This window comes from Somniosus microcephalus, chromosome 10 (assembly GCF_052327205.1).
Source record: "Somniosus microcephalus isolate GS21.2 chromosome 10, FLI_Smic_1.0, whole genome shotgun sequence".
Lineage (NCBI taxonomy): Eukaryota > Metazoa > Chordata > Chondrichthyes > Squaliformes > Somniosidae > Somniosus > Somniosus microcephalus.
This window is the reverse complement of record NC_140996.1, coordinates 42,564,931-42,576,979: the sequence shown is the minus strand read 5'-3', so window position 1 is coordinate 42,576,979 and position 12,049 is coordinate 42,564,931.

Here is a 12,049-nt window from a genome sequence, read left to right as displayed (position 1 = left end):
ATTATAAGTTCAGTCTTTGAGGAGGCTTCCTGATTCTGTCTGGATAACGCCTCTTTGGGGTATCAGGTTCTTCTGGCAAGGTTGAGTCGGGATCAATGTCGTTGTTTGGTTCATCTGCTTCCAATATCACCGATTCTGCAGTAGCTGCAATTGGTACATCGATTTCATTGTCAGGTGTATCAGATCGTGGTGTGGAGTTGACGTTTTCCAGTGACTCTAGAATCTGGTCAGCATGGCATCTTACAATGCTCTCTCCAATGTCCACGGTATACATGAGAGGTCCTTGCCGTGTACAAATCGTTCCTGGCTGCCATTTCTCAGTGCGGTAGTCCCGCGCCAAAACTGGTTGACCTATCTTAAAACTCCTGGTCGGCCTTTCATTCATATTCTGAAACTGCCTGTTCTCCACATCTCTTTGGACGTTTGGCTTAACCAAATCCAAGCGGCATCGTAGTCTTCGATTGAAGAACATCATGGCTGGAGTTTGGTTGGTAACCGCATGTGTCGCATTCCGGTAGGCAAACAAGAAGTTGTCCACCTTGTGTTGTAGGGGTAAATCTTCATTACACATTGCCTTGATAGCCTTCTTGAATGTTTGAACAAACCTCTCGGCCAATCCATTAGTGGCTGGATGATATGGGGCAGATGTGTATTGCTTAACACCATTGTTCTTTAAGAACCTCCGGAACTCTTCAGACACAAACTGTGGTCCATTGTCAGAGCAAATCTGTTCAGGCAGCCCATTCCTGGTGAATATGGTTCGTAAAACTGTGATAGTTTTTTCTGTGGTGGTTGAGGACATTTTTACTACCTCTGGCCACTTTGAATGTGCATCCACCGCAATTAAAAACATCGAGTCCATGAAGGGACCAGCAAAATCAATGTGCACCCTTTGCCATGGAGATGAGGGCCACTCCCATGGATGCAGAGGAGCTTGTGGTGGGGCGTTTTGGACCTTCTGGCATCCTGCACAGCTCTTGGTCATCTCTTCGATTTCTCAATCGATTCCCGGCCACCACACAAACGCTCTGGCTAAGTTCTTCATTTTTACCCCACCCAGATGACCCTCATGAGGCTCATTGAGCACTCTATCCGTCAACTTAGGTGGAATTACTAATCTGGATCCACACATCAAGGTTCCTCTGCACACTGACAGCTGTTCTCTTCTCGGCGAGAATGCTGGCAGCAGTGGTTCGCCATGTGCTGGCCATCCCTTCACCGTTAAATCATAGACCCGGGATGGTGTCGGGTCATTTCGTGTTTCCTTTTCTATGTTTGCATTCGTCACAGGGAGGCATTCTACTATGGTCGAGTGGAATATCTCCATTGGATCCACTGCAAGGTCTTCTTCCACCGGCGGCAACGGTAGGCGCGACAATCCATCAGCATTCCCATGCTGTTTAGTTCCTTTGTACTCGATGTCATAATGGTGTGCCCCTAGGAAAAGGGACCACCTCTGCAGCCGTTGCGCTGTCATTATCGGTACGCCCTTCTGAGGGTTGAAAATGGAGACAAGAGGTTGATGATCGGTTAGTAGAGTAAATTTTTGACCGTGCAGGTAGTGATTGAACTTCTTCACCCCCCACACTAGGCTGAGGGCCTCTCTGTCAATCTGGGTGTAGTTACGCTCGGCAGAAGTTAACGAGCGTGACGCAAAAGCTATCGGCCTCTCTAAACCATCAAGGAATTTATGTGACAGTACCGCCCCAATGCCGTAGGGAGACGCATCACACGCCAGTCTGATCGGCAGTGCTGGGTTGTAGTGAGCCAATACTTCTCTTGAAGTGATTAAGTCCTTACTCTTCTGAAAGGCCCGCTTACAATCATTGCTCCATTTCCATGCTACTCCCGTTCGTAGTAGGGCGTTCAGTGGGTGCAGAATTGTGGACAAATTCGGTAAAAACTTATGGTAGTAATTCACCAATCCGAGGAATGACCTCAGTTGCGACACATTTTCAGGTGCTGCGGCCTTAATAACCGCTTCAATTTTGTCAGGGGTCTTATGTAACCCCTCTTCATCAATCACGTGGCCACAATACGATATCTGTTTCTTAAAAAACTCGCACTTGGGGCGGTTGGCTCGTAGCCCATGTTCCCGTAGTCTAGTGAGCACCTGCTCTAGGTTGTTAAGATGTTCACTGTCATCTTCACCTGTCACAAGGATGTCGTCCAAGTAACACTGAGTCCCCGGAATCCCTTGCAGGACTTGTTCCATCGCTCTTTGCCATATCGCCGGAGCCGATGCTACTCCGAATACCAATCGGTGATACTGGTAAAGACCTTTTTGAGTGTTTATCGTGAGATACTTCCAAGAGGACTCTTCAACCTCCATCTGCAAATTTCCCTGTGCTAGGTCAATTTTCGTAAAACGCTTCCCTCCAGACAGTCAGGCGAAGATGTCTTCTATCCCTGGAAGAGGATATTGTACTGTGTGAAGGACTGGGTTCACCGTCACCTTGAAGTCCCCACAGATGCGAACCTTCCTTGGCTCCTCAGACTTATTGCTTAACATTTTCTTCATGACAGGAACGATGGGTGTCGCCCTCTCGCTCCAGTCGACCTTAGACAACACGCCTGCCTTCTCCAGATTCTCCAGCTCTGCCTCGACGGCTGGGCGAATTGCATATGGTACTGGTCTTGCTTTGAAAAACTTGGGAATTGCATTCTCTTCTAAATTTATCGAGGCGGTTACGCCTTTAAGAGTGCCCAGTTCTTGTTGAAATACCTCTTTGGCGTTAGTTAAGATTGTTGACAATCGTCCAGGAGTGACGTCTTCATCTTTTTTACCATCCACCGTCATTGCATGAATGGAGTGCCAATCTAAGTTTATCTTCCTGATCCATTCACGTCCCAATAACGGTGGCCCACCATTTGGCAGTATGTAGAGATACATTTTCCGTATTATCTTGCCGTTGTATTCGACAGGCACCCTTATTTTTCCTCTGGGGTCTACTTTTTGCCCCGTATACGTCGTCAAGACGATGGATGTCTCTCTCAAGGGTATGTGTGAGAATAGCCGCTCGTAGTCTCATCGATTCATGGCGGTTAGCGCTGATCCTGTATCCAATTCCATTTTAACTTGGGACCCTGCTATCGTGAGGGTGACCCAAATGGTTCGGTGATCCTCTTTTGCGATTACATTGTGAAGTTTGAGACAGCTTAGTCTCTTGTTCCCGGATTCACTATCGCTCATCTGGTCTTCGGAACTACTGTCCGTCATCTTTTGTACTTTCTTGTACGGTTCCTTAGTAGCCTTTTTGTTGTCGCTGGTCTTCTTCCCAGATCTGCAAACTCGTGCAATGTGTCCCATCTTTCCGCATTGCCTGCATATTTTGTCCTTGGACCAGCAGTCCTTCTGGTCATGGTTAGTTCTGCCGCAGCGATAACATTTTGCAAATCCCCGTGTCATTGCGTGGGTGCCGTATTCCTGTGGCTTTTGTTGTATTTCCGCAGCTCCCCTGGCTGCTGCTTCATACGCTACTGCCATGCTGAAAGCCTTATCTAGCGTCAGCTCTTTCTCTGAGAGTAACTTCTTCTGTGTTCCTTCACTCAGGAGTCCACAGACAAATTTGTCCCGTAGGGTATCTGCCAGTCCTGCTCCGAACTGGCAGTGGTTTGATAGCTTGCCTAGTTCCGTAAGGTACTCAGCATTGCTCTCATCTTTATGCTGAGTTCTCCTGTGGAATTTAAATCTTTCTGCTATCAGCAGTGGTGCAGGGTTTAGGTGTTCCTGTAGGACAGCAACAATTTCATTAAAACTCTTCGCCTTCGGTTTGGCTGGAGTAATCAGGTCCCGCAATAGGCCGTACGTTCTAGCGCCCATTAAGTTTAGCAATACCGATGTCTTTTTCTCATCGGCTATTTCGTTTGCCTCGCAATATACCTCGACTCTTTCCACATACGTGGTCCAGTCCTCTATTGTATTATCAAAGGCAGTGATACAGCCATTCTTCGGCATCTTGAAAATCTAAAATGGCGCCTCCCGCGCTTTGCCTTCTTCCCCGATTTAACAAAATGGCGCCTCCCGCGCTTTGCCTTCTTCCCCGCTGTTGCTAGCGCTGCTTTCCGCGGTTTCCTGCGCGTTTAATATTTCTTTTTTTATTATTTTCCCATCGTGGAACAACCCTGTGGGACTCTTGCCTCCCTCTTCTCGGCTCTGTACGCAGCCCGGCTTCGTAGCCCTGTGTGCTCCACCCTCTCTCTCTCCTCTTCCCGACAACGCTGCTTGGCCCCGTTGCAAGCCACCCGCTCGAGTTCGCGACCGCCGCAGCCCAGGAAGGATCAGTGTACTACCTGCCACCAGCCCCATTAGCTGAAGCACCGTCGACAGGAACCAGGCCCCGCTTTCGACAGCTTCTCCAGCAATCTTCAACTCTGCTGACTCAGGGGCGGATGCCCACGGTCGACGCCCATTTCTACTGCTTCTTTCTTCCTTCTGGCCTCGACCTCTGCTCACTTCGCTTCAGGAATGGACCCCAGGAGGTGGTGCAGACTGTAGGTAAGTTCATTTCTGCTCGTCGCCAGTATTATGTCCGTGTATGATTGAGACACGGACAGCAGGAGTTGAACAAAACAAGTCTTTACTGAATGAAGTCAATCGGGAAACTGAAACTACAGAGGCTTACTAGCGCCTTTTATACAGGGGTGGTCACTGCCGGTACTGCAGTCTGAGACCAGTTATTCTCTTAAACCTACATACACAACAGAATGGTCCAAAGATTCTTACCTTACTGGAGCGGCCTGTGGAGAAGAGCTCATTAATGAGCAGAAATGCTACATTCAATCCTGTATAAATGTTCTCGGCACCCTGTATGATATGTTGGAGTCTGCAGAATTCATCGAAAAGATCTCATCACATCTGTGTTGCTTCCACCTGGTTCTCAGCAAGAGAATCAATTTCATTGTCAGCCTCTTCCTAGGACCTGAATTGCTACTGATGCTTATATTTGCCAAGTACGTGTACGCTTCTTTTAATTGCAATACCTGCAGCATTTAACGTATTATTATTCCATTTCATTCTGGTTCATCCCTCAGAGCCAGAGTGGTTATAAATATCCAACACATTGCTTTAATAGTTTAAAGGTGGAATTCATTATATTCCTTCCTCTAGACTATGCCCTTCATCCTGCATTCCTCAGCATTAAAGGGATACTGCTGCAAGTCACTAGTCACGTTACCCAGGAGCCAACTATACAATCTACTTTCCCTATTTAGTGTTTGTGAAATCCTTAATTCAATGCACATTATTGCAGGACCTAGCAGAGGTAAGAGATCATGGGGCTGAAAGTCTGATGACCCCACTCAGTTGGTAAAAGTGTGGGAGAACAGGACCTCATCCATCAACTCCAAGGGACACTGATCCGATACCAAATTGCAAGGTTGGAGTCATTAGCATGTTTTGGGGGGTGAATTTGTGCGTCTTTGGAAGGCCCATAGCAGAATCTATGTCTGCTCTCAGATGGCATACTGGGCGGAATTTCTTGAGGAGGCCTGAGAACTCTAGGCAAACTCTGACATAGTGGAGGCAGAGGGAACATCTTCACTCCGCCCCCCTCCAGAATTTCCTGGCCTTCTATCCACAGGGCAGAATCCTGGCAGAGACAAATTTGGCCCCATTTTCTGCTCCTCCACCTCCCCCCCCAGTAGTGATATTGGAGATGATCCCAGGGCCTGGGCAAAAGTTTGGGCCCGATATCTTTGTTCAGGTACCAGCCTCACAAGCACTGTTCTTCACTGAATTCACGGTTGCTGGTACTCTCAGTGCTATGGGTAATACCACATCTTGGAAGCTTATTTTCTATGTCTTAGGACCTGCTGATTCTGCTCCTCTTCCTCTAACATGTCCAGAAAAGTATCTTGATGCCGATCAACTTGATGCTGTTTAAAGTCTCCTGTTGCCAATAACCCATATGTAGCTCTGCTGACCATCTGAACACTGTAGGGAATTTGTACGCTTCCTTTAACTGCTACTTAATAAGCTAGTGAAGTGGAGAAACAGCATTAACACATGGACTGTATATTATTGTGCTTACATGATTTTACTTCCAGGAGGAATTTTTCGACCATGTGCTGATGTTATTTATGCACTTCAACACAAACTTACTCCTGAACAAACACTGAGCACAAACTCTCAGAAGACTTTAATCTATTTATAGAAAAACAGAAATAGGAATTACTCATTCATTATATTTTACTGTTCATTAATGACAGGAATCAATGCGGAGCCAATATTCCGTCTCAGAAATTATTTACTGGATTTTATCCATTGTGAGCATTTCAGCTGGACCCTTCTGAAAATATCTGTGAGTAGAATCAAGTAAAAAAAGCAGAGGAAAAGGGAAGATAGAATTACACTGAAAGCATACGCAATCAGCATGGTAAATAAGCTGTTACTCTACCAGCCAACGTCATCAGTGATTGGGAATTTTCAAGAATTTTTAGCATGGTACAGAACACCTCTAACTATAAGACAGGTAATTTTAATCTTGGGAATCAAAAGTTAAATCTCTTCTGTTTCTTCTACTCCTCTCAAAATGCTTTTAAAATTTTAACAGAAAATATAGATTTTCTACTTTTGAACTAAGTTTAAAGTCTGGCGATCCCAATTTTGGAGAAGTGATTTCTGATGAAGCATATCAAAAGATGTTTTTTCATTATGTTTCTTCATTCGCTTCAAGAAAAAAATGTGCTTTTTTTGATGTCTTTCTCCTTAATTTTTTTCCTTGATTGATGAATTCACAAATCCCTGGGTATCCCTTCTAGGGTCAGTCGCAAGAAGAAAATATGATTCAACCCCGAGAGAATGTCCTCAAGGAGTTAAAAATAATGGCAGTATCATTTAAAATTCATTCTACTTCATAATATCATTTATCATCATCAAAACAAGAGAGTCTGCATTAACCTCATAAAATTAAAAACACAGTCTGTGCATAATTGTGTTTACAAGATTTTGCATCCAGGAGCAATTTTTGGACTGTGTGGGCTGGATTTTATCAATGGAGGCATGTAGGAGGTGGGACTACAACTTTTGGGGTTGTAGTCCCGCCTCCATTGAGTTGTGGCCAACCCACTCGATTTTCACTTGATTGACCTTGTTAAACCCGCCCAGTGGGCTCAGCGGGCCAATCAATGGCCACCCGGCAACAGGTGACGTCACAGATTGACATTTCATCTGTCAAGACCTATTGACAGATGAAACATCAGCGTTTGACAGCTCTTTGAAGCTGTCAAACACTGACAATCTGTACACTAAGTTAATTCCTTCCTCTCAGGCTGATTTAGAGATCTCTTCAGAACAGAAAGCTGAATGCTGCAACTTTTGCCGGTGAGATGAGGGACTTCCGAGACCTAAAGGAAGGAAGGCTGTAAAGGTAAGTAAAACTTATTTAAACACTTTACACACAACAAACAAACTTACCTCTGCACTCATGCACACATCACTCACCTGAACACCGGACATCTCGAACCCTCCAAGCCCTTCAGCCCGACGGTCCGCCTTGCTAATTTGGCGTGGTTTGGAGCCTTCGGGAATCCCACACTTCAAGAATAAAAATAGGGATTAGGCTAAAAACTGCCTGTTAACTACCTGTTAACAGGTAGTTAATTGGCACTAAACCCCTTCCTGCCTCGGGGAGGCGGCTCCCAGCACAGGTCGGGTAACCGCCTCCTGTGAAACTGGCATGGAGGTGGGTTGGGGGTGGGATGGGTTCATGCTCCCCCGATTTCACAATTTTAAACCCCCACATGCCTCCAATCCCGCCTCAATGGTCCAATTAAATTTGAGCCCTATGCCTATACTTCAATACAAACTCCTAAATTTACTCCTTAGCAAACATTGACCACATTAAGTGCTAGTAGTTTCCAAAACTATATAATGAGATTTTTTTTAAAGTATGAAACAAGAAAAGGATATTTAATCCATTGGGGTAGATAATCAGCTTACCAACCGGGTGTAAAACTGGCAGCGTTGATTGGCCACCCATTATAGAAACCGTCTAATTTTCATTCCCATTCATTCAATGCAAATGAAAATTGGGCAGTTTCTATAACAGGCGCCTGATCTGCAATTACACCACAATTACATTCACAATTCCTCAGATTATGAAGCAGTCTATGCCTGTGTGCAGCAAGAGCTGGACAACATCCAGACATGGGATGATAAGTGGCAAGTGACACTCACTCCACACAAATGCCAGGCAATGACCATCTCCAACAAGAGAAAGTCTGACTACCTTCCCTGACCATCAACACCCAGAAGTTCAACTGGACCAGCCACATAAATGCCGTGATTACTAGAGTAGGCCAGAGGCTAGGTATTCTGTTAAGAGTGGCTCATATACTGACTCCCCAAATCCTCTCCATGGCCTACAGGGCACAAGTCAAGAGTGTGATGGAATACTCTTCACTTGCCTGAATGGGTGCAGCTGCAACAACACTCAAAAGCTAGACACCATCCACGACAAAGCAGTCCACTTGTTTGGCAGCCCACCCTCCACCGTAAACATCTACTCCCTCCACCACCGGCACTCCATGGCTGCCGTGTGTCCTATCTACAGGATACACTGCAGCAACGCACCAAGCCTTTGTCAACAGCATTTCGCCGTTCTTTCATCATCGCTGGGTCAAAATCATGGAACTCCCTACCTAACAGCAAAATGGATGTACCTTCACCACATGGACAGGAGCGGTTCAAGAAGAATGCTCACCATGACCTTCTCAGGACACCTAGGGTTGGGCAATAAATGCTGGCCTTGCTTGCAAAGCATATATGCCCATAAAGTGCCAAAAGTCAAGAACTGCAGGTCAAGCAGAAGGCCCTCCACCACTAGTTACGGACGATAAAATAAGGCCTTGCCACCATCATTCACAACATCTCAAGAACAATTTTTTAAATCAGCACAAACAAATGATTTAAACTCTGGTGAAAATATCTGGAGCTGTGTGACACTCAAAATAAAATTGAAATAATTTACTTTGCTATGAAACCTAGGTGAAGAACCAAAGCTAATTCAAGATTGAAAAAAAAAGTTTCAGTTTGCTGATTGCTACAGACCATCTCATTTTAATTATGTTGCCCCCCGACAACCACCCCCGCCCTTCACCCTCCCGGACCCCCACTATCAAATGGAACCCTTTACTGGCTTATTCATGATCAACAACCCTGTCTTGCTGTGACAAACAAAGGATTTGTGGTCCACGGACTTGTCTTTAGTGAAGGAGTAGCCTCCATTTGATATCCCACTAATTAAACATACAAAACCAAAGACAGAAATTTCTATTTTTGTCACAGGGTCTCTACTCCATGCATAAACCTGTTTTTCCTCTTTGCAGATGCTGATAGTTGTGCTATATGCTTCTAGCATTTTCTATTTTTATTTCAGATTTCCAGCATTTGTAGCTTTTTCTTTCCAACTTAGATAAAAGAGATTTTTCATATAAGGATTTATAGATCAGTAAGAAAAAGTCAGAGTCAGGAACAAAGTGATTTTATAACAACTGGATGAGGTCTCCAAGATAACCAGCATTATACATATCTTATAGTAAAATGTTCAAAAAGCAAGTCTCCGCCACAGTACATATATTCAACAGCTAACTACCTCGGGGTAAATCTTCAAAGGCTCCACTTCTGGCATGGATACTTAATGGGTGGAAGTGTGAATCAGAGAATTGGGCATAGAGATCAAAGTGTCCAATTTGCAGCACCAAATGAGCAGATAATTGGGAATGTTGTGAATTGAGCATGTTAACCTTTATGCTTAATTCTTCAAATTGCAATTTCATCAAGTGATACCCAGGCCAGAATCATAGAATTATCGAATCATTGATTGGTTACAGCACAGAAGGAGGCCATTCAGCCCGTCGAGCCTGTGCCGGCTCTCTGCAAGAGCACTTCAGCTAGTCCCACACCCCCGCTCTTTCCCGTAACCCTGCAAGTTCTTTTCCTTCAGGTACGTATCCAATTCCCTTTTGAAAGCCATTATTGAATCTGCCTCCATCACCCTTTCAGGCAATGCATTCCAGACCCTAACCACTCACTGCGTAAAAAAGTTTTCCTCATGTCACCTTTGATTCTTCTGCCAATCACCTTAAATTTGTGTCCTCTGGCTCTCGACACTTCCACCAATGGGAACAGTTTCTCTCTATCTACTCTGTCTAGACCCCTCATGATTTTGAACACCTCTATCAAATCTCCTCTCAACCTTCTCTGCTCTAAGGAGAATAACCCCAGCTTCTCCAGTCTATCCATGTAACTGAAGTCCTTCATCCCTGGAATCATTCTTGTAAATCTTTTCTGCACCCTCTCTAAGACCTTTACATTCTTCCTAAAGTGCGGTGCCCAGAATTGGACACAATACTCCAGTTGAGGCTAAACCAGTGTTTTATAAAGGTTCATCATAATTTCCTTGCTTTTGTACTCTAAGGGGGTGATTTTGCCAATGGGGAGCTTTTGGAGGCGGGACTCCCACTTGTCGGGTTTCAGACCCGCTTCCATCAACTTCTGGCCAACCCACGATATTTTCCCTTGATTGACCTTGTTAAGCCCGCAGGCCAATTAAGGGAAAGTAGGTTGCAGAGAACGTTAACATATGACGTTTCATCTGTCAAATTGTCATCGTTTGACAGCTCTGAGAAGCTGTCAAACAGTGATATTCTCTGTAGTTTGATGAGTTCTTGAATTCAAGACCTCATCAAACCTCTTTCTTTTGCAGAAATGAGATGGCTGTTGCATTGGAGAATGCAACGGCCATCTGTCATCTCTATCACGGAGGTGTGAGACTTTCTGCATACACACCGAATGATGCCTGCAGGAAGAAACAAAGGTAAGTACACTTTCCACTTACCTCAGATATTCACCTCTCCACACTTGCACCCATCACTTACCTTCACAGCGCACTTTTGCACCCCTCCGACCCCCATAGACCCACTAATTGCCTCGGTGACCCTGGCGTGTTTCGGAGGCTTCGGGAAGCCTGCACTTGTGAGAGCAAAATGGTGATAAGCCTATTTTCTGCCTGTTAACAGGCAGTTAAGTGGCTGTAATTCCTTCCCACCTCCAAGGAGACGGGACCCGGCATGGGACGGCTACCCGCCTCCTGGCAAGATGGCACGGAGGCAGGTTGGGGATGGGTTGGGCACCCGCCCACAAATTCTGCCATTTTACCGGCAGACCCGTCTCCATACCTACCTCCCCAGGGCTGGCAAGATCGCACCCTATGCCTTATTTATGAAGCCCAGGATCCTGTATGCTTTTTTAACCACTTTCTCAACCTGCCCTGACACCTTCAACGATTTGTGCACATATACCCCTGGGTCTCTCATAGAGTCATAGGCCTAGAAATTCAGTTGGGCGCGCCAGCCGTTAGCGCCTTAGGAGGAGTAGATCTCGAACGCTAGGCGCTTAGCACCCGGGCGCAGCGCGATCTGCGCCTCGCCCCAACTTCAGTAGACATTTAGCGCCGGTGCAAAGTCTTAGCGCGCGCCCTGCTGCGCGCGCAGATCATGACGTCATTTCGTCGTGCAACGCCCCTTTGTGCGCCCGGAACCGGAACTTCACTCACGCCGCCCCATTGTGCGCCGGGCGGCCCTAACGACTGTGAAGTGGAACGGTACACAGCCGAGGCGGGCCGCGGGGAGCACAATTTAAAGGGCACTTACCCTGCACTATAATGGCCAGCCATTTTGCAGCATTCACTCTTGTGCAACGGTTTTTTGGAGAGAGACCAAGGAGGAGAGCTTACTGCTTTGGCCCAACACTAGGACAGGTATTTTTGGCTCAGGCCAGAGCTTAGCAATTATCTTTGCCTTCATTGAGATCTCAGTGTTTGCCAGCATATAATGGGGGCTGCATTGGGTGCCAACGCTGAGTTTCAGCCTTATGCCGGAAGGGCTTACAGATGCCGTGAGAGAGTGGCAGCCCTGGCTAGACGCAGAGGGGGCAACAGGCGTCGCCAAGTGAGGCCTTACACACCCAGGGTATACCGCCAGCAGTCCTCCTATCTGACCATGTCTGCCGCGCAGTGTGTTAGGAGGCTGCGATTCAGAAGGGAGG